At 49.4% G+C, this 23,773-nt stretch overlaps 1 long non-coding RNA gene across 1 annotated transcript; it reads right to left on the reverse strand.

Annotated features, from left to right (window-relative positions):
- Positions 1-1,788: 1,788 nt before the first annotated feature.
- On the reverse strand, positions 1,789-14,758 carry LOC119088842. Its single transcript, XR_005092579.1, has 3 exons — positions 14,314-14,758; positions 2,358-2,469; positions 1,789-2,078 (listed from the first exon to the last, which is right to left on the reverse strand). It is a non-coding gene; the product is annotated as an uncharacterized LOC119088842 (long non-coding RNA).
- Between the last annotated feature and the right edge of the window lie 9,015 nt (positions 14,759-23,773).

Genomic DNA, 23,773 nt, shown 5'->3' on the forward strand with positions numbered 1-23,773 from the left:
CCATTCTGTTTTCTCCTTTCTCTGGACTTGCCGTAGAAGCAGGATTGGGTGGGCATGGCTGGGAAAGAGGGCACAGCTTTGCAGAAGAAACCCCTGGAGCGGTGGGAGATGCTTGCCAACCGATGAAATAACAAGGCTAAAAGATTTATAATATCGACTTCGGTCATTTTGCATATGTGGGTGTTTTGTGTATCTCCATATTATGCACCACATGTATGCAGTGACTATGAAGGCTGAAGAAGAGTGTTGGATTCCTGGGGACTGGAGTCATAGATGGCTGTGAGATGTCATGTGGGTGCTGGGAGTCAAACCCAGGTCCTCTGGAAGAGCAGACAGTGCTCTTCGCTGCTGACCTGAAATATGCTTTTAATCTAATCATTTTGTATTTAATGTATGTTACTAAGAAGAGTAGCAAACACTGCACTGTTGTCCTGAAATGGTAATAAAAATCACATGCAAATGTATGCATATGGTCCAAATGCTTGTGTGTGTGTGTGTGTGTGTCTGGTATTCAAATACACTTATTTCAAAAAGAGATCTTAGCTGATGTATTAGTCAGCATCCCTGCTGGGACAAATAGGACAAAATTGTCAATGACAGACATTTATTTCTCAATATGCTATTTTTTAGCCATATAAAGTGTATTTGGATATTACTTGGGACATGTCTACATGCTAGTAGCTAACTGAATATTGAGACATATAAAATGCTTTTTCCACAAGAGGAAATGCCCCGAGGCACAGAGACCAGTGGTGCCACAGTCGGTCCACGGTAGTTTGGGGATACAGAGATACATCAAAGCGAGGAAGGAGACAAGATCTTCCAGCCCCAGCGAGGTTCTGAAGTCATCTGTCCCCTACATGCCCCAAGTTCTGGAGTAGAAGCAGTCTTTATTCCTGACAGCCACTGAAGGGGCCAGGAGCCTTCACGCCAGAACCACTGGGGTCTGCAGGATGCACAGCCCTCAGAAGACTTGGGAAGAAGATGGCAGACCCAAACTACTTGACAGAACAGAAGAGTTACACTATTTCTCCCTGTCCAAGAGGTGGGCGCTAGAGCTACCCTACTTCCCTCTCTGAAGCAGGGTCTCATGTAGCCCAGGCTGGACTTAAACTTGTTATGTAGCTAAGGACAATCTTGAACTTCTGACCTTCCTGTCTCTCTGAGTCCTGGTGTTACAGGTGTTTACCACCACATCTGGATTATAAAGTATTAGGGATTAAACCCAGGGCTTCATACACTCTAGGCAAGCGCTCCACCACACCCGAGCTGCATCCCCTACCCTTCCCTCCTGCTCTCTCTTTTGTCTTTCTCCCTCCCTCCCTCCCTCCCTCCCTCCCTCCCTCCTCCCTCCCTCCCTCCCTCCTGTATTTCCCCCTGCCGGAAGAGGATGTCAACACCTGGCTCATTCTAGTCAGATGTTCTACCTCAGTACATCCTAGCCCAGAAATCCATTTTGCTCACACACAAAGAAGCTCTGCAGAACTCTATCTGCTCTCCCTTCCTGTCACAGATTCTGCCCACGGGGCCTCCTCTGTGACCCGAGGGGCACCACGGTAGGGCTGAGGCTCTGGGAGACTGGGTAAATGTCCCTTAGCCTCTTCTCAACGTGGTTCTTAGGTGTGTAGAGCCACCTACCCAGGAGACGGGGAGGGAACAGCCTTCCCGGACCCAGTTTTGTTTTTTAAATCTCCCTTCCATCTGGTCAGAGAATTCTGATAAAGGAGACTGGAGTGTAGTTCAGTTTTATTTTGAGCCATTTGACTGGGGTCTCACTTTTTAAAGGGCTTGTGGAAATAAAAAAGTCATATAAAGTTTATTTTAATTTCGCATATGTTACAAATAAAAGGAATCATTGTGGAAAAAAATACCCCAGTGGCCTGAGACGGTCTGATTACTGAAGTCTTTTCCAGGACAGATCCAGAGGCCATGCTAGGCTCCTTCCGATGCGCTGGAGTGAAGGGACATGCAGCCGTGACCCACCGAGGCGCAGGCTTTTGCTTTGTAAGACATTTTTATTGTTGAGGCAGGAGCTGTAGTATTTGTTGTTTCTTATTAAAAAGAAAAAGACCATTGCACTAGAAAGAAAGAAAAAAACCAAACATTTTCCAGATACCCATGATTCATCCACCAATGGCTTTAAAGAAGATCTGTTCCAAGACATTTATTGCATTTTTGGCTAAAATTGAAAAGAAATGAAAGTGGAAAAAATAGTCAAAATTAATGATGGTCCTACACAGTCATGTGACTGTCCTAAAAGGGAAAGCTGTGTCCCTGTCTAAGCTGGGAAGAATTTATAGGCAGCCTGTGTTATTTTAAAACATTCCTCACAGCAACATCAAACTCGAGTTTCATACCTCCAGGGCCAATTAGAGTCCATTTGACTGGTGACGTGACGCTGCTGTTTCCCAAAGCGTGTTCCTGAGGGTCCTAGGAGCTGCCCCTCCAGCAGGGTCTTTGGTGTTTAGACTGAAAAAAAAAAAAAAAGGGAGACATTGAGTCTTCTTCCCTGAGTTGGAGAGTCTTCACACTCCAGCAGCATCGTCAAATCGCTGACGTGTATAAAAGTGCCCTGCCCACCCAGCTGTTAGCACCTGGGAAGACATTTCAGAAGGTACATTGGCAGGTATCTTGGGGAGCTCAGGATCAGGACCGAGAACCAAGACTGATAGGAATATGGTGCAGACACTTCTTCTGCAACTTCATGTGACCCTCAGGCAAGCCACGGCTCCACGCTCTGTTCAGTTTCCCCAGGTATATCACAAGGGTGGGGCACCCTACCTGTAGGTACTAGGGTTGGTATCGTGACTATTCATACCCCTAATTCCCTGTTAAAGAATGATACACGCCTGCCCATTGACCTGCTTGGCTGTGAAGCAGACTGCACCTCACATGAGTATGTGGGACGTAAGCCGTAGGCATGCTGAAGTTCTACCGAGGGACATTATGGGAGTGCGCTCTCTCGCTGTTTTCCAGGACATGTTGCTTTGTTAGTTTGGATTCTGTATGGGAAGATGTGAGAAACATGGCAGGAGCCCCTCAACACACATTTGCCCTTGTGGCCACTGAGGACGTGGGACTGCTGCTGCTTGGGTCACGCTGACGGATCCACCAGCTCAGAGCCTTCCTGTTCGGACGTCTCAACATCCTGAAATACCTCTGCTCCTGCCCTGAATGGTCCTATCTGCTCTTCCCATCTTTGGCAGCCTCCTGCCCATGACAGTTTCCTTGACTTTCTTCATCAAATGCCCAGAGCAGAGGATTTTTACTCCCTACAAGTGTGTGTGTGTGTGTGTGTGTGTGTGGGTGTGGGGGTAGGTTTGGGCTATCTGTGAAAAGCATAGCTGCTTGAGCCCAGTGTCTGGAGGTCTGAGAGGACTCCCAGGAAAGAACTCATTTAGAGATAGGTTCCAGTAGACATTGGACTGTGCTTTTGGGTTCCATCGTACTGTGGTGTCTGAAACTCTTCAGGATGAAGATGGTGGAAGCCAGCATGGAAGCTTTAAGGATTCTTGGGTGTGGGATGTCCTTCAATGTCAGGGGCAGGACAGGTAAGCATGAACTGTGACTAAGGTTGGACATTCACCCTCAGTAAGACCAACCCAGAGCAGCATGCATGGTGACCCTGGTCTTTTGCAAACTTCTCTTCAAGCCCATCTGCAGCTATGACCCAGCTACTCAGGAAACAGAGACAAAAGGACACTTGAGTTCAGGAATCTCAGGCCAGCCTGAGCAACACAGAGATCCCGTGTCCTAGAATAAAACAGTGTTTAGCCTGCGTGTAAGTCTGTGATGACGAAGCACTTCAGGAATGGAGTGTGTGAACTCCTGAAGCTTGTTTCTGCCATCACGATGCTGGAGGTGAGGATGAGCTGCTTGGAGGGTGCCTCCATGGAGGCCATCTTCAGGCTACCATAAGCCTGGAGGGCAAGTTATTGTCTTTCTAATGATTCGGAATCATCTGCCATGCGGCCAAACCTTTAGGTATCACAACATGACGTTGTCATCTACAGTCTGTGCTTGAGATCTGCACAATCAAGCTACACAATACAAATCACACAGAGAGACCTCACGTTTTAAGTATGTATGTTCAGAGTTCCACGTTGGGCCTCATCCATAGTTATCCTGGGCATCGGGTTGGACATGCTTGCAACTGTAAGAACAGAGCAGGGAGGACTCAAGAGACATTTTAAGCCTTCATACATTCACGTGTCTGCACATCTGATAACAAACAACTACTTGTTTGAAATAATATATAACTCAGATGGTCCCATCTGGGAGACTAAAGGTCCTTTGTGCCACAGAACTCGATTTTGCTGCTTTGAGTGAAATCTGGGATTCCTGGCCTCCTGTTCATGCTTGCATGGTTTTACCATTGATATTGGGGTGATTCCAGTGTTGAGTCACTGGATCTTGGGACAAAACAAGGAAAAATGTTTAGGGAGCTGGCTGTATCGAGGCACAGACTAAACGCTCTGAGTGCCACTGCAGAGCAGTGAGCTGTCCACGCTCTGAGTGCCACTGCCTAGCTGTGAGCTGTCCACGCTCTGAGTGCCACTGCAGAGCTGTGAGCTGTCCACGTTCTGAGTGCCACCACCTAGCTGTGAGCTGTCCACGCTCTGAGTGCCACCACCTAGCTGTGAGCTGTCCACGTTCTGAGTGACACCACCTAGCTGTAAGCTGTCCACGCTGAGTGCCAATGCCTAGCTGTGAGCTGTCCATGCTGAGTGCCACTGCCTAGCTGTGAGCTGTCCACGCTGAGTGCCACTGCAGAGCTGTCCACGTTCTGAGTGCCACCACCTAGCTGTAAGCTGTCCACGCTGAGTGCCACTGCCTAGCTGTGAGCTGTCCACGCTCTGAGTGCCACTGCAGAGCTGTGAGCTGTCCACGCTGAGTGCCACTGCAGAGCTGTGAGCTGTCCACGCTGAGTGCCACTGCCTAGCTGTGAGCTGTCCATGCTGATGCCACTACCTAGCTGTGAGCTGTCCACGCTCTGAGTGCCACCGCCTAGCTGTGAGCTGTCCACGCTGATTGCCACTGCAGAGCTGTGAGCTGTCCATGCTCTGAGTGCCACCACCTAGCTGCTGTAGCTGTCCACTGCTCTGAGTGCACGCCTAGCTAGCTGTACTGAGCTAGTGAGCTGTCCACGCTGAGTGCCACTGCTAGCTGTGCTGTCCACGCTGAGTGCACTGCGAGCTGTGAGCTGTCCACGCTGAGTGCCATTGCAGAGCTGTGAGCTATCCACGCTGAGTGCCACTGCAGAGCTGTGAACTGTCCACGTTCTGAGTGCCACTACCTAGCTGTGAGCTGTCCACGCTCTGAGTGCCACTGCAGAGCTGTGAGCTGTCCACGCTGAGTGCCACCACCTAGCTGTGAGCTTCCATGCTCTGAGTGCCACCCTAGCTGTGAGCTGTCCAGCTGAGTGCCACTGCCTAGCTGTGAGCTGTCCACGCTGAGTCCCTCTCAGTGTATCTAGCAGCAGAGATCCTGTCCCAGGAGCTCACAGGGGACAAACAGGAGCTGGATCACCCGGCCTACCTCTTCTGGCTTCTTCTCCCTGCTCTTTCTCTGTGGTGGTAATCTAATTGTACTGAAATGTGATTTTGATTGTATGTTAATAAATAAAGCTGCCCGGGGGTCAGAGATATTAGAGCCATAGACAGAGTGTGGCGGTGGTGGCACACGCCTTTAATCCCATAGATCTCTGTGTGTTCCGGAATATAGCCAGCATTGGAGACATATGCCTTTAAGACCTAGGGGGCTGTACATTCAGACAGTGACGAGGCAGTCACGTGTTTGGGTTTACAACCAATGAGAAGGCAGAACAATAATACTATAAAAAAGATGTACAGACAGGATATAGCCCTCTTTCGGGAAGCTGGGACACCATAGGCGGAAGGGTGAGATTTTAGCTCTGAGCTCTGACCTCTCGGCTTTTTCTTTTACATTGTTTCTGTGTTTCTTATTTAATAAGACGGTTGGTTACATCTACATTTCTCTGTTCAATCAATTTCATCCATTTCATTTTTTTCTAATGCTCAGTCTGACCCAGAGCCTCTTGCTACTCAGGCTGGCTGTCAGTCTCCCCTCTTCCTCTTGATACTGTGTTTGGGAGCGTGTTATTTGATGTTATTATAGGGTCATACATGAAGGGTTATGTTGTTATTGGGATGTCCCTGGCAGAAGCCGCGATGAACTGGATTGCCATCATGACAGTATTAAAGAAGTGGGACTCTGAGAACAGTGAGGCCAGCAGGGCTCTACCGTCCTCGTGGTCACAGAAATGAGTTAGTTATCATGGGAATGTCCTGACGGAAAGGATGGATTAAGTCTCCTTCTGATCTCATGCCTCTCTCTCCCTCCCCCTCGCCCTCTCCTCATCCCTCTTCCCATCCTCTTCTCCCCCTCCAGCAGTGATGCCCACCATGTTATGACACAGCAAGAAGCCCCACAAGAAATGCCAGAACCTTCATTTGGGAGTTTATAAAACATTAGTAGAGGTGTTATAAGTTTGTTTTCCATGAGGGAACCGGATGGTTGGCCTGGGGGAGGAACAGAGTGGGAGAGCAATGAAAGAGATACCTTGATAGAGAGAGACATTATGGGGTTAGGGAAAAACCTGGTGCTAGGAAAATTCCCAGGAATCCACAAAGACAACCCCAGATTAGACTACTGGCAATAGTGGAGAGGGTGCCTGAGCTGGCCTACCCTGGTAATCAGATTGGTGAATACCCTAACTGTCTGTCATCACAGAGCCTTTATCCAGTCACTAACTGATGGAAGCAGATGCCGAGATCCACAGCCAAGCACCAGGCTGAGCTCCGGGAGTCCAGTCAAAGAAGGGAAGAGAGATTATATGAGCAGGGGATGGGGGGGTCAGACCATGATGAGGAAGTCTACAGAGACGACTGACCCAAGCTTGTATGAACTCATGAACTTTAGACCGACAGCTGTGGAATCTGCATGGGACTGGACTAGGCCCTCTGCATACGGGAGACAGTTGTGTAGCTTGGTCTGTTTGAGGGGCCCCTGACAGTGGGATCAGGATCGATCCCTGGTGCATGAGCTGCCTTTTCGGAGCCTATTACCTATGGTCAGACTCCTTGCTCAGCCTTGAGGCGGGGGTGGAGTGGGGGGTAGGGGGTTGGGAGGTAGGGGAGTGAGGGGTGGCACTTGGTCCTGCCTTGACTAAATGTACCAGGCTCTGCTGACTCCCGATGGGAGCCCTTACCCTTTTGGAGGGGAGGATGGGGGAGTGGGGGGCGGGCTGGGGGAGCGGGAGGAGGGATGCGAGGGGGATCTGCGGTTGGTATGTAAAATAAAAAATTTCTTAAATAAATTTGTTTTCTTTATAAATACTGAACCTGTAATATTTTGTTACAGAAGCAGAAAAAAAGACCAAGGCAAGTCTCATTCATATCAGATGAGGCATTTTTTTTTAGGGCAGGTTCTGAAATTTGCACTTTGGAGTTGAGGCCAAGTGCATCAGGATTCTGAGAGCTATTGCAACGGAATAGATGTGCAGAGAAGCAGATGTGAGCTTGGGGGTGGCAGACTGAGTGCTTGTGTCCCTCCAGAGCCAAATGTCGTAACCAAGTCCACAAAGCAGCGGTGTTAAGAGAGATCATCTCTCTCTTTGGGAGATGATGAGGAACACACAGGAATGGTGACCTTGAGTCCCAAGGGAGCTGTCATCTTCTCTGTCGTGAAGCAGGCAGAAGACGCCACCTGTAGGGAACAGGCTCTGGGGGTGCTGACTCTTAGTACCTTACTCCTGAACTTCTATGCCTCCAGAAATACTCCAGAGAAGTGAATGGATGCTGCTTACAAATTACTCAGGTTTAGGGTGTTTTGTTACAGCAGCAGATGTGAACTGAGTCGACTTCTCCACAGGGAGATGTGTGCTGAGCTGCCCCAGGAGCTTGGCACAAGGGCACTGTTTTTAGGGAGTTGATGGCATGCTGTCCTTCTTCATGATATCCTATGATTACTATATATTTGCCTTCTTATTATATAAGCAAAGCCATCAATAAGAAAATAAAAGCCATCCTATTTTTGGGAGCAAGGCCAGGAGGTTTCTTTCCTTATCTGGAACAGCCTGGAGAAGCCTAACGTCCACACGTCTTCTTCCTCAGCCATGTCCAGTGCAGGCTCACACGCCCTCGCAGAGTGGGAAGAGTTGGAATGCCCGTTTTGCCCTCAGCACCAGGCAGCCAAGTGCCTGAGGGTCAGGGCCTTCTTTGCAGTCCCTGGTGTGGCATTCTTCCTCAAACATGGCTGTTTGGCTTTGCCGAGACAGGAACTAAGTCAACAGGAAATCTGGCCTGGGCATATCCTATCAAACAGGCGGCGGGAAAGGGTGACAGATTCTCCCAACACACAAGGTCTGGTCTCACTGCGTCTCCTCCCACCAGAAGCCTCGCCCAGGGTGTCCCAGGACCCTGCGGGTACAGGGTGCTCTAGGCTCCGGCAGGCACGGGATGACCCTCTTTTCTTAAGAAAAGTCAATGTCAGGGCCATGCTTGGAGTAGCAAAGGCTGGGATCGACACCATCCTCCTCACTGACCAGCTGGCCAAGGGCCTTACCACGTATACCTGCAACCAGAGGAGGGAGAAGATGGACTGGGCAGCATCCCAGCTGGGCAGTGGGATGCTCTTCTCCCAAGTTCTCTGGTCCGTGCATGGAGGAGAGTCACTTGAGGAGGTAGACTAGCTCACCAGGTAATGACTCAGTCAGCACTCTAGGCCACATACTATCAGAAGGTCCCACCAAAACCTGACCCCACCAGAGAATTCGTAAATTCCTCTCTGCTTGGCAGGAGTCAAGAGAGTTTTTTATAAAAACACAAATAAGGGATTGGCATTTGAATGTTTCAATAAATCACAGGAATGTGGGATTTCAGGTGACCCACAGAAGGAAAAAATTGGAAAGTAATGTGCTTCGATGTTGAAGGAAATGAGAGGAATTAGAGTTACGGATGGAGGCATCCCAGGACGGGTCTGAGCAGGAGACTCTCCATGCCACGCAAGAATGAGGACGGCAGAGTTTATCTAAATCATCAGGACTATTTAGCTTTGCCCATGTCAAAAAATTCTTCTGTGTAATTTACAGGATGACATCAGATTTCCTTGTGATTAGGCAAAAATGAAAACACTGCGTATTGGCTATGATTTTAAGGTCAAAAGAAAAATTTTGGACATATACTTAACTGTATTCATTTATTAGAAACGTCTGTTTGTTGTAAAAAAAAAAAAAGGGTAATCTTCATGAATAAGTCGCTGTATAATAAGGATTCCAATGTTTTCTATTTATAGCAGGGCATCTTTAACCAAGAAAGAAGTTGAATCGGCTTTTCATGGTTGTATATTTAAGCTAGCTGCCTCCAACTCTTCCTGGAACATGGCAGACCATAATAAATAATACACATCTTAAAGCCAAATCTGGAAAGTATCACAGTAAGTCTGCTGGGAAGGATCTGGGCTGCCACGGGTGTTTAACAGAGAGCCTAGGAACACTATGTTTTTGAGACTTGCGTGTGTGTGTGTGTGTGTGTGTGTGTGTGTGTGTGTGTGTGTGTGTGCTTTAGAGCCAGGGTAAGATGCACATGTCTCACCCAGAACTGGCTTTCTGTGCTTCCAGAGAGCTCTTTCTATCTTTCTGATTTCCATCAATATCTGCTGGTATATGGAGAACTCCAAAGCTGCAGCCTGGGAGAAGGCTCTGCTGCTGGTCAAGGGCTTTCCTTGCGAGCACAAGGCCCCATTTGATCCCCAGAACTCACGTGGAAGGGAGAGGTGACTCAGTGGTTATGAGCATGCACTGCTCTTGTAGAGGAGTTGAGCTCAGGCCCTGGTACCTAGATTAGGTGGGTCACAACTTCCTGCAGCTCTAGCTCAGGGCGTCTGATGCCCTCTTTTGACCTCTGTGGGCACCTGTACTCACAAGCACATACCACACAGAGACACATATACATAATTTAAAATGAATCTTTGTTGTTTGTCTAAAGCTGAGTACAGCCACACACACTTACAACCCCAGCACTGAGAGAGCAGAGACGGCCAGGTCCCTGGAGCTCACTGGCCAGCCAGCCTTGCCTGCTCTGTCAGCTCCAGGACAGCAAGGGACCCGGCCTCCAGTAAAGAAAATGGTGGGCGATGCCCGAGGGAAAACGCCCAAGGCTGTCTTCCAGACCCCAACACATGTGCATGCCTGCACACAGAAAGGAAGAAAACCACAAAGCCAGCTTGCTGATAAGGGAGCCCCGGGGTACAGGTGTGCGGGATGATGAGTCCAACGTGGTAAAAACCCCTTCTCTTGAGAATAAAGCCTTCCCTGCATTGGACCCCCTTCCACCAGACGGTGGCTCCTCTAATATGCTTCCAGGCTAGTCAGGAAATCTTTTGCCTGCCTCATGGTGAACTCCAATGACAGATAGCCAGACTCATCCGGTTCTGCACTGTGAATGACAGCCTCACGGAGCTCCAGAGATCAGAGGTGGAGGGGACGCCGTGTGTCCGTCACAATGCAGACTGAAGAAAGGGGTAAGGTTTGTGTACCAGCCAAGGCACACCGCTGGAAAGCCAGCCCCTGATCAGGGCTTATGACCGTAATGGGAGGGGGAAGTTTTGCCCTGACCAATCACAGTGCCTGTGAGAAGGAGCGCGTCCATGGAGACTTGCAAAGAACGTCATCTGGAGCCCAGGCCAGTGTGACAAAGATGCACTTTGGGTGTCCTGGGTTGGAACTCAGGGCCCAGTGCTGGGCAAATGCTCTACTATAGTGGATCCCCAGCCCCAGAACAGGCATGCATGTATGGACGTGTGCATGCTTATACAAACTTATGTGTGTGTGTATACACACTTACACGTGTCTGTGTGTGTGTGTGTGTGTGTGTGTGTGTGTGTGTGTGTGTGTGTGTGTGCAGGACTCTGGAAGCCAGGGGCTAATGTCTATGTCTTCCTTTATCCCTCTCCACATTGTTTTTTGAGACTGTCTCTCACTTAACCTGTAACTTGTTATTTTGGATAGACTGGCCAGCCAGCAAGCCCTAGGGACCCTCCTGTCTGCTCCCTCCCCAGAGGTAAGGGTCTAGGTGTGTGTCACTATGGCTGGGTTTTAAGTGGGCGCTGGGGATTGAACCCAGGTCCTTGACAAGCACTTAGCCCCCTGAGCCATCCCCCCAGCTCACAGCACCCTTCATGCTGACGAAGGAGGCAATTAAGTCGGTACCTTAAGGCTTACAGTTAGTGATGGGTCTGGAAACACTAAAGAGCAGACACAGCCTTTGGTGTGGAGTGGATCCACTGCCGTCTTCAGATTTCGAAACACTAATAAAGAAAAATTATGTAGCGCTGAATGTTTAAACCACGTGATCCCAGCTCTCACTAACGTTTCCTGTCAGGAAACCCCAGAGAATTGTCAAATATAAATAAAATCCAGGGAAGGTGAACTAGAGAGAAAGTTATTGAGGAGGTGGGATACTGTAAGAGCTACTTATGTGGCAGCCAGGAATGCTGGGCTGACAGATGCAGCTAATTCTGAAAGAATCATTTCCTATTGAAATAACAAGTAAAAGGTGTTTGAAAGACAGAAGGTGACGTTTTTTCCTCCGCAAGTCACAGTTTTGGGGGGTATGTTGCATAAATACTGATTAAAAACAACCCACGGCCTCACTTCACTCTGACATTTGAAGCACACAGCCCATAGTGAGCCCCCCCCCCCTTGCCTGTCTATTTCAGAGGTCACACTCCAAGGCACCTCTGCTGTATGCATGGGCAAACCAAGAATTTAGGTAACTGCATTATTTTTATTCAAAAGGAGAGCCTGCTGGTTAATTTGGCATTTGGTTTGGCTTTGACTTTGCGGCAGTTACTCTACACAGAGCTCGGACATTCCTTAAGGCCAGATTCTGCAAACCCAACAATTTTCCCGGAGGGCAAACCCTACAGAAACAGCTCCTATGGGTCTTCCTGCAACTTCCGGAAGGGCAGTTCATGGCAAATGGCTCATGTGGAGAGGGCTTCTTAAAAAAAACACTAAAGTAACATTGTTAGGTGAATGTGGACTTGAAAATGCCATAGTGAAACCCATTATCTTGCATATTAATTAAAATCTAATAAGTGAATAATAACAAGTCATTGTGGTTGTAGTGTTCCAATTATCTATCTATCTATCTATCTATCTATCTATCTATCTATCTATCTATCTATCTATCTATCTATCTGTGGTTGCTACCTAACAAACCACACTGACATTTTGTGACTCAAAACTACCACCATTTTATTACAGCTGCTGATTTGTGAGTCATGAACTTGGGTTATGCTTCTATGTTTATCATTGCCATCACAAAGTACCCGAGGCCAGATAATATAGAAAGCAAAGAGGTTCATTTAACCCACGGTTCTGCAGGCTGAAGGTCCAGCATCGGGTGGTCCCACTGGCTGCCTATCATGGCTAATGGCATCCCAGCAAGAGTTACAGGGGTGATTAGATAACAAGACAGTGAGCCCAAGGGACTGGAAGGGGCTAGGACTGTTCTTTGATAGGAGCGTCTCATGAGAAGTAACCAGGATTCCAAGAGAACTATTTAATGCAAGGCAACTTCATAACCATGGTTGGTGGCAAGGCCTGTGACCTTGTTTGGCCATGACCAAAAGTCATAAAGTGGCACACAGTAGCAAGTGACTATTGTATCCCCACCTAGGTCAGAATGACTTTGAAAACACACATCTTACTCTGTCACCTACAACCCTGTAGCAGTTTTCCACTGTCTAAAGATAAAGCCATGATCTCTGCAACCGAAAGGGCAAATGGGTTTCCCAAGTTCCAGAGACCTGAGCAGGCTGACCACAGGTTAGCATGGATCTTCCCAAGGACCCCCTTCTTCCTGCCAAGGACCCCCTTCCTGCCGGAGCCTTCCCCGGGGATCGCTCCTCTTACCCCTCCCTCAAGCCTTCACCTCTGCTAGTGCTGCCCCTGTGGAGGCCTCTGCTTCATGGCCCCTTTCTCTAGGAAGACATCCTGGTACCTCTGGCCAGTTAGCTGCCCCGTGACATAGGCTCTAGAGCTCTGGAGCCACTGCTCACACTGGAAGTTCTGTGTCCTGCTTGGGAGCTCTAAGAGAGGCTATGTTACCAGCACCCAGACTACAGCCTGTGACTAATGTGTCCAAGACAGAACCCAGAAGACTTAGCTCAGGTGTCAGAACTGAGTGACTGAAAAACTAACTTACCTCATGAGCATTTCTGCAAATAGGGGCTTTGGTTCCTCGGATTCGAAGGTTGGGCAAGCCTCGAGGAGACTTTTTCCTACCCTCTTGAGAAAAGTCTCGAGAGGGTATTAGCAACTCCTTTGCTAGCCGCTGGGCTGATTGTAAAGACATGACCTAGTTTGGGTCCAAAGAGTATAGAGGGAATATTCTGGGGCCTCTAGGAAATATGTCCTTTCCCTAATCAAAGACAGACATTGGATGGCCAACATGCTCTTATTTGCTTGGAACTTTCAAAACAAACAACACAACAAAGCAAAATAAAAAACAGAAATGAAAACCCTCCTAGTGTTGGGCAAGAGGGATGTTTGGCCAGGTAAGGTGCAGCCGAGCCTTTCTGCAGCTGCGGCAGCGGCTCCTGACCACCAGGCGTCGCTCTCAAGAGTGAGCCACTAACTGGTAAAGAATGCCCAAAAAGAACAGGAACCCTCAGCAATGCCGGTCCGCCACACACTCTGGAATTCTCTCCTGACATTTTGTTCCGAGGCTCAATTAGTGCATCCTTTCTGCGGCTTAAGGTCGTAGCGAATCTGCCATTCTGGATGATTTAAAGAAGCCTTGGGTGATGCAGGTTAAAATAAGTGGTGGGATGGAGCTGGAGAGATAGCCCGGTGGTTAGAGCATGCGCTACCCCGACAGAGGGTCCAGATTCGGTTCCCAGCACCCACACGGCGGCTCCCAACTGCCTGTCGCTCCAGCTCCAGGGAATCCGACACCCTCTTCTGACCTCCAAGGGCACTGTACTCAAATGCTGCATAGACACCCAGGCAACAAACTCTCCTATACGTCAAGTAAGTAAATCTAAAGCGTTTTAAGCGGTGGAGAGCAGTTACACATAAACAGCGCAGAGGTGACATCTTTAAGCCCTGCACATTCTACACACGCGGTGGCCAACAATGGGACCCTGGGATCCGGGCTGAGGCTGGGAACAACGGGAGCACCTTGTGCGCTGCTGCACACCATCTGTTCAAACACTGTCAAACAGAGATATCCTGTGCTGGGAAAAAAAAAAAAAGGCCAAACGCAATTAAACCGCAAGTCTTACCTGCTGGGGCAGGCAGGGCCATTATTTGAGAGTTTCCACTAAGTAAATACGCTTTCTCGTTTCGCTCCTGTGGCCTTGTGTGCGCCGCGCATGGCAAGTGGGGGCAGGTGCGCTGTTCCCCGTCCGCGTGTTTTTCACGCCCCAGTAGAGGCGTGTGTGGTTTGGCTCCGTTAAAAAATTCTCCACCCTTCTCCGTAAGCTTAGAAACAAAAGTGCTCCCTTTACACGTCTCTCATCAGCCTTTCATCCAGGGCCTTCCTGTACGGAGGATTGACGGAGTGCTGGGGATTTCAAAGGGCGGGAGGCCTCCATGCAGGCTGGCTCCCGAAATGCACAGACCTCCCGACTTCCCTTTGCAGTCACAGGGTGGGAGCCGGGAACCTTCTGGCTCCCCGCCGAGTGAGAAGTCTCCTGCAGTTCTCCATTTCCCTTGGGTGCTATTAGAGTTACCTGGCGCTGAGGAGTCGGGGGTGGGGGTGGAGGAGACAGCAAATCACGGGGGCAAACTAGCCAGACCAGTTGTACTTGGCACAGGCGTATCAGGACAGAGTTCAACCCTGATGCCGCTGACATTTGGGGTTGGAGAATGGTTTCTTGTGGGGGGCTGATCTGTGAGGATGTCTGTGGGCATCTTTGGACTGTCCTCACTACATCAGCACAGTCCTCCCTACCTCAGCACTGGTGGAATTAGCATGTTCCCATATGTTGCCAAATGCTGCCTGGGGTGAAATCACTCCTGGTTAAGAGCCTTGTATTTTGGGGCAAGTCATGACATAGACATTATGACATTTGTCCAAGTTCACTGGCTTCGTTTTAGAGCAGAGAGGCTGCCATTACTGTGTGGTAAAATGTTGGGCGAATGTGGCAGAAAGGCAGAGAGAGAGAGAGAGAGAGAGAGAGAGAGAGAGAGAGAGAGAGAGAGAGAGAGAAAGGCTAGTTTGGAAACCTTCTGCCATGGTCGCCAACCCAAATGCTTTGTCTGCATCTGATTTCCAAAGCCCCCTTCCAGGACTGTGTGGGAAAGGGACCAGACAAGGCAGTTGCACTCCATACCATGGAAGCTTCTTGTTACATGGGTCTGGGGGCTTTGGGGGCGCTTCAGTCTCAACAGCATGAGGAGTCACGTGGGTGGTCTGGGAAGGAGAGCGTAGACATCTAGCCTGGCTTCAAAAGGGAATGCTAGTGAGCATGTGGCTGTAACCCCAGCACCCGGGAGGCAGAGGCAGCAATAACCCTCCAAGTTCAAGGCCAGGTCTACATAGAGGGTTCCAGGCTAGCCAGGTCTACATTAGAGAGTTCCAGGCTAGCCAGGGCTACACAAAGATTTCCAGGCTAGCCAGGACTACACAGAGATTTCCAGGCTAGCCAGAGATACACAGAGGTTTCCAGGCTAGCCAGGGCTATACAGAGAATTCCAGGCTAGCCAGGGCTATATAGAGAATTCCAAACTAGCCAGGGCTACATAGAGAATTCCAGACTAGCTAGGGCTACTAGAGAGCACCAGAATACCCAGGGGCTACATAATCAGACCCTTTCTAAAAATAAAAAAAAAGTAAATAAATAAGTAACAGAATATGAATTCCAGTGGTGTAAAGGGTGTCTAATTAACTTATCAGCCATCGGGTGCATGTGGATCCTGTCTGGGCGTAGGGTGACTTCCTGTGCAGAGCCAAGCCAAAGAAGGAAGTCCCATCCCCAGAGTGTTCACGGTATGACTAGGGAGCCAGGACAAGATCCCAGGGCAGAAGGTGAACTGGAAACCCTACCAAGTGCTGGAGGAGGTGGGGGAGAGGAGCCCCTGGAGATGAGTGGAGCTGTGCCCTGCTGGTGGGAGAGGACATCCAGAGGGCTGGCAAAGCTGAGGCACAGAGCGACGTCCCTCTGTCCTCTTCAAATATAGTGGCCAAGCTGGACAGAGCGGGGCATCCAACTGGGGAAGAATAGAAATGGGAGGTTGAACCAGGCCTCAAGGGTCAAGGAAGGAATCATGGCCCGGTTTCCGGTTTCCAGTCTCAGCCCAGGATCAAGGGTTTCTGAATTCCAGTCCCCAGAGGTCCAGGCCCGAGCAGAGTTTCCATCAGCCTCTGTCCCCAGCCCCTGCCTCTGTCCCCAGCCCCTGTCTCTGTCCCCAGCCCCTACCTCTGTCCCCAGCCCCTGCCTCTGTCCCCAGCCCCTGCCTCTGTCCCCAGCCCCTGCCTCTGTCCCCAGCCCCTGCCTCTGTCCCCAGCCCTGCCTCTGTCCCAGCCCCCCAGCCCCTGCCTCTGTCCCCAGCCCCTGCCTCTGTCCTTCTCACAGCGCTCCCAAGCTCCCTGTGTTTAAACAGCAGTAAACAAAACACCCCTCCACAAAGACCACGTGGAGGACCGGCGTGCTTCTGGGGCTCCTGGGCATCACACCCCATGTATCCCAGGTAAACCAGGCCACTTCAGACGTGCACACCGCACAGAGGTGGGAAGTCCAGTCACTAACGAGAGAAGGTAATTGATGCAGATAACCAGAATAACAGGCCAAAAGGCCCTCTGTTTCCTGAGCGCAGGCATTTCTGCTGGATTCATCTGGAGAGACACAGACTCTAGCATTATGGGGTGGAAGCAGAGGGATGCAGAAGTGAATGAAGGCGATAATATGACTCTGGGGACCCAGAGCTGGGATCTGCAGTCTGGAGGGCTGGGAGGCAAGCTTGAAGGTAGCCCTTGTCCAGGTGTGATGTTGGGAAAGTATCTGGAAGGTGCTGCCTCTGTTCCTCTGGGACCCTTCTGTGGGTTATGGGCCAGGGCAGTGCCTCCTCTGGCCTCTGGGGATGCCTGAGCTAGCATGGGTGCAAGGCCTGGAAATGTGGCTTCTGCTGGAGGTGCAATCTAATACCTGTTCAGCATCACCACCAGGGACTGGCCATCTCCTCCACAACCATGCAGGTAGAGCTTCCTGTCTGGGAAGGGAGTCCATGTTCACCTAGAGCATGGGGCCTCGGTCATGTTTATTGTGGAAGGCTGTATTAATTACTTCTCTGTTGTTAAAAAAAAAAAAAAAAAAAACAACCACCGTGACCAAAGCAGCTGACTCATTTTGACTTACATGTGGCTGGGCTTAGGGCCAATGAGAAGGCAGAACAGGAAGATAATAAAAGCGCAGGTTAGACAGGTAGAAACTCTCTCTCTTGGGAAGCAACAGCGAGGTGGTAAGCTGAGGCTAGCCGTGGCTATTCGCTATTTCTCTGATCTCCTCGACTATTACCCCTGTATTTGGCTCTGTGTTTATTTAATAAGACTGTTTAGAAATTCGTCTACAATACCAGAACTACTAAAGTGAAATTTTGCTTTGTTGGGATACTTGATGCTAGTTAGCTGGAGCTAAGAAATTAGCATTGATTAAGAATAGCAGTATCAGCCGGGCGTTGGTGGCGCACGCCTTTAATCCCAGCACTTGGGAGGTAGAGACAGGCGGATCTCTGTGAGTTCCAGGATAGCCAGGGCTGTAATGCAGAGAAACCCTGTCTTAGGGGGGAAAAGAAGGAGGAAGAGGAGGAGAAGGAGAAGGAGAAAGAGCAAGCATCACTTGTGAAATCTTCTGGGATTTGTGTCCTGAGAGGAGCTGTGTTCCAGAGGCAGCCAAGGTTGTACCTCGTGCCGGCAGCCAGACTTGGTAATGTGTAAGAGTCTCCCAAGTGGTACTTGTGTTGTAGGAATGAAGGAGTTATGGAGAGCAGCTGAGGCTTGGCACTGGGAGAGGCCAGGAGAGGCCATTAGTGAAGGCCCAGGACTGAAGAAGTCATGTGGAGAAGCTGAGGCCTGGCGCCATGAAGAGAGCCTATGAGAGGCTGCTGGTGAAGGTGCGGCCCAGTTGCAGCAGAGACCCCAGCATTTCGGAGATGCCAGTGCCATGGGATGACCACTGCAAACAACAACAGCAGTGGAGTGGAGCCGGCTAGAACCTAGAGGGCGAGCTGTGTGTGCTGCCGAGGGCAGAGCTGGAGAAGCGACCCAAGCCCTTCGGAGGAGCCCGAAAGATCCGGAGGGAATCCCAGATGATTGGACGGTGAGTTATTTATACTGTTGGAGTTAGGTTTTGCTTGGTTCAGACTGTGACGGTGCCCTGGTTCTTCCTCTTGAAAAAGTTATATAATTTTGATTTTTAAAGGAGCTCACAGCTGAAAAACTCAAACTTTTAGAAGAGACTTTGGATTTTTAGAGAGACTAGATATTTTAAAGAAACTAGAATCTTAAGGTGTTTGAATTTGTAAAGACTGTGAGACTTTTACATTTTTATATGATTTTAATGTGAAATCTTGAGGATGAATAAGAAAGGAAGGGTTGTGGTTAAATAGTGTTGTGTTTGTGTGCCAAGTTGACAGGTCAGTTGTGCTGGCTGGTTTTGTGTGTCAACTTGACACAAGCTGGAGTCGTAAGAGAGGAAGGAGCCTCAGTTGAGGAAATGCCTCAGTGAGACCCAGCTGTGAGGCGTCTTCTCAATTAGTGATCAATGGGGGAGGCCCAGCCTATTGTGGGTGGTGCCATCCCTGGGCTGCTGGTCCTGGGTTCTATAGGAAAGCTGGCTGAGCAAGCATGGGAAGTAAGCCCTCCATGGCCTCAGCATCAGCTCCTGCCTCCAGGATCCTGCCCTGTTTGAGTTCCTGTCCTGACTTCCTCCTGTGATGGATTATGATGTGGAAGTGTAAGTCAACTAAACCCTTTCCTCCCCAACTTGCTTTTTGGTCGTGGTGTTTCGTCAAAGCCATAGAAACCCTGACTAGGCCAAAGTCCTACTTCTCAAAATCCAGATTTCCAGGAGACAGATGGACTGGCTTGGGCCCATCCTATTCCCATCCTTGGCCCTTTGCTCAGTAGCTGAGGCCACAGGCAAAGGTAGAGGAGATGCAATCAGGGACCATTGGCAGAGGAAGAGGGGGGGTGTCCCAGACTTCTGGTGCAGCCGTGTGTCCCCTGAGGCTGGCCTGGGCGTGAGCGGAGGCGAGGAGAAAACAGGCCAGCTGCAGGTCATCAGCAGGGAGGTCAGGAAGGACCCGGGGGCAGGAGGGGTTGGAGGGGTTTGCTAGTGATGTTGTCTCTCTACTCCAAGGTCTCCGTCCCATGGAGACTGATGTCATTGTTAAAGGTTGTCGCTTATCACAACAAGCCACCTTACCGAGGAACAAACACCTTAGCTCAAGAATCTCCACAAGCCTACGAGGTAGTTGATCTTTCCCCACGAGTAAACCAAGTCCCAGACACTTCACACTCCTTCCCAGCACAAAACTCACATGGCATTCACAGGGAGCTTGTTTCCAAGCCCAGACGTTCATCAGCACGTCTCCACCTGTGTGGGCACCCTGGGGCAGAAGGGAAATTCTCTGTGGCTGGCTGCTGCTCTGGCTCATCCTGCCACAGACAGAGCTCCAGTTGCTGGCAGTTGGAGAGCCCTGGGGTCAGCCTGCCAATCAAAAGTTCGTTCTCCAGGGCTGGGGAGATGGTTTGGAGGATCAGTGTTTGCTATACAAGCATGGAGTCCCGAGTTCAAATCCCCAGAACCCATGTCTGACACTAGGCATGGCTGTGCACGTGACTGTAACCCCAGTGCTGTGGGGGTGAAAACAGGGTCACTGTGGCTTTCTGGCTACCAAGCGAGCTCCAGGTCCAGGGGGAAACCCTATCTCAATGGAATAAGGAGGAGAGCGATAGAGCAGGTCACCCAAAGTCCTCCTCTGGCCTCTTTGCATGCATTCCAGTGTTTTCATACAGTGTACACAAACACACACACACAATGTATTATTATTATTACTATTACTATTATTTGTTTCTTGAGACAGGGTTTCTGTGGTATTGTGTTCCCCCAAATATTGTGCATGCTAATAAACTTATCTGTGGTCAGAGACAGAGCAGCCACAATATTAAACATAAAGGATAGGCAGTGGTAGCACACGCCTTTAATCATAGCATTCCAGAGGCAGAAATCCATGTGTTCAAGGATACAGCCAGGCATGGTGACTCATCACACCTTTAATCCCAGAAACAAGCCTTTAATCCCAGGGAGTGGTGGTAGAAAGCAGAAAGGTATATAAGGCATGAGGACCAGAAACTAGCAGCATTTGGTTGGTAAAGCATTTGGCCGGTTAAGCTTTCAGGCTTCTAGCAGCAGTTCAGCTGAGATTCATTCTGGATGAGGACTCAGAGGCTTCCAGTCTGAGGAGACAAGACCAGCTGAGGATCCAGCGAGGTGAGATAGCTGTGGCTTGTTCTGTCTCTCTGACCTTCCAGTGTTCACCCCAATACCTGGCTCGGGTTTGATTTTATTAATAAGAACTTTTAAGATTCCTGCTACAGGTTTCTCTTTGTAACAGCCCTAGCTGTCCTGGAACTCGCTCTGTAGACCAGGCTGGCCTCACACTCAGAGATCCACCTGCCTCTGCCTCCCAAGTGTTGGGATTAAAGGCGTGTGCCGCCGCCGCCGCCGCTGCCGCCGCCGCCACCACCAGCCACCACCTGACTACACCACAATTTAAAAAACAGGCAAAAGTGCCTTCCCTGAGGAGGAAGGGCCTAAAAAGCTGTGTGTGTGTGTGAGTGAGTGTGAGCGTGTGAAGGGAGAAACAAGGCGGGATGGTAGAAGAAAGAAAAAACCAAGTATCACAGTCCTTTTTCTGCTGCTTAGTTTAACATAGACGGACATGGATGATGTGGAGGCAGGAGGAAGGACAGGATACTGAGAATGCACATGAGCAACACATGACATGTTGTAAAGAAACCCACTATGCTGTAGACTCACTAGAAATCCTCTAAGTCTCTGCTCAGAATCTTCCCCTCAGGGGCAACGCCACCTCGGGTGAGAACCACTGACTCATGGGACTTAGCCTATGTGCCCCCCCCCGGGGGGGTTTGGGGGAGGTGGTTGGGGGAGAGGGAGATGAGCATGGAGCATAAATTACTCACACTTGTGAGCCCAGCACCACGAAACACAGACTCTCTCAGCTGCTAGTTGCCCAATGAGCAGATGAAGTGTCACATAGGACCTGCTTACGCTAACTACGATTCGCCATTCACCTGAAGTTGAGACTTCACTGAGAGTCCCGTGTTTGGTCAGCCAACCCTGTGACGTTACAAATCCCTAGCATCGTGTTGGATGGATGCAAGTGCATTAGTCAGCTTTGTGTGACTACAACAAAATATCTGAGCACTATTAACTTACAAAGTGAAAAATGTTCTTTAGCTCATACCTCCCTTGCAATGCTGGCTGGTCTTGAACTTGCTTTGTAGCTAAGAATGGCCTTGTATTAACCCCTCTGTCTCCACCTCCCATGTGCTGGGATTATAGGCATGCACTACCATCCCCATTTTTTTAAAAATTATTATTTTATTTATTTTTTTGTTTTGTTTTTCGAGACAAGTTTTCTCTGTGTAGCCCTGGCTGTCCTGGAACTTGCTCTGTAGACCAGGCTGGCCTGGAACTCACCGAGATCCACCTGCCTCTGCCTCCTGAGTGCTGGGACCATACTCAGTTTTAATCAGCATTGGGGACTGAACTCAGCTTCATGCATGATAGATGGGTACTTTACCCTCCACCAGACTATAGTCTAGCCCCAAGTGCTGTAAACCAGGCCTGCACTGAGGCGTCGGGTCATCTGGAAAAGACTGGAAGTACACCCTGCTCCGACAGAAGCGTGTGTGTCATATGGGCCCCTCCTGTGCCTCAGATTCTCACAGTGTCCTGGCTCTGCCACAGTTTCCAGGAATGGGATGGGCAAAAGTGTCACACTGATTTATAGGACAATAATCCTGACAATGAGGATAGTTGGAAGGCTGATGGGCCTGATGTGGGACATAGTCTCCATACTCTAGCATCCCCCTGGGAAGGTGCGAGTAACAGAGGGCACCCCTGCTAAGGCTGAGATGGGAGAGACAGGATTCTGGAACCACAAGTCTAATTCTTAGCTCAAGGTTTGTTCTTATTTGTACAGAGCTTCCCAAATGAGCTTTCACGAAAACTCAGGCTTAATGTCTTTGGGAGGTGGGGCTGGGGGTGCAGGGTGGGGGAGTCGACCCACAGTCTGTCACAAAAATGTTCTCTCCGATAACAGAAGAGAAGACACCAGCCTGGCAGCTGCTGTCTGCTCAGTCACAGGGGTGGCATGCTCACAAATGAGATCCTGTCCTTAGAGACCCTGAAAACCCCCGTGGGGTGGAGGGTTCAGGAGGAGGGTCCCTGCAATGATCAGATCTAAAGTTACATTTTGAGGTGGGAAGAGCAGAGTGGGAAAGGAAGCTAACAATTGCCATGTCCAGCTGAGCTATCTGCTGACCAACACACAGGACAGAACAATTTCAACCTCAGTTTCCCTGGGGGGTAAGGCCCTATCTTAGCTAGGGTTTCTATTGCTGTGAAGAGACATCATGGCCATGGTAACTCTTATAAGAAAAACATTTCATTGAGGTGGCTCGCTTATAGTTTCAGAGGTTCAGTCCATTATCATCATAGCAGGGAGCATGGCGGCATGCAGGCAGACGTGGTGCTGGAGGAATAGCTGAGAGTCCTATATCTTGCAGGCAACAGGAAGTTGACTGAGACACTGGGCGGTATCCTAAGCATAGGAAACCCTAAAGCCCGCCCCCACAGTAACACATTTCCTCCAATAAGGCCACACCCGCATCTCCTAACAGTGCCACTCCCTATAAAATTAAGGGATTTTAACATTCAAACTACCACATTCCGCTACCTGGCTTCTATATGCTTGGAACAATATTGTAATGCAAAATACATTTAGTCCAACTTCAAAAGTCCCCATAGTCTATCACAGTCCCAACAATGTTTTAAAATCCAAAGTTCAAAGTCTCTTCTGAGATTCATGTAATCTCTTAGCTGTAATCCCCTATTAAAAAAAGATTATATACTTCCAACATATAATAGCACAGGATATACATTACTGTTCCAAAACATAGGGAAGGGAGCATAGTGAGGAAATACTGGACCAAAGCAAGATCGAAAACCAGCTGGGCAAACTCTAATATCTGCATCTCCATGTCTGATGTCAAAATGCATTTCAGATCTCCAGTTCCTTTCAGCTTTGTTGACTACAGCACACTTCTTTCTCTTGGGCTAGTTCCACTCCCTGTTAGCAGCTCTTCTCGGCAGATTTCCCACAACTCTACCATCTTCAACATCTCCAAGATCTTGGGGTCTCCAAGGCAATCCAGGCTTTAACTCCACAGCTTCATGCAATGGCCTCTCTAGGCCTCCATTCACGGACACCCCTGACACACGCCTGGTCTCGGCAGTTTTCCTTAGTCTCAGAGGCAAATTCCATAGCTCATTTCTTCTCTCCTAAAATCTAAAGCCAGAACCACGTGGCTGAAGCTGCCAAGTTCTGTTTACTGGGACTGGAATATGGTCCAGAACATGGCCCCCTTGTTCAATTACATCTTCACCAGCTTTCTGTCCTTCACTGCCTAAACTTGGCTGTCCTAAGACTGGC

Source organism: Peromyscus leucopus, chromosome 12, assembly GCF_004664715.2.
Source record: "Peromyscus leucopus breed LL Stock chromosome 12, UCI_PerLeu_2.1, whole genome shotgun sequence".
In the NCBI taxonomy this organism is placed as follows: domain Eukaryota; kingdom Metazoa; phylum Chordata; class Mammalia; order Rodentia; family Cricetidae; genus Peromyscus; species Peromyscus leucopus.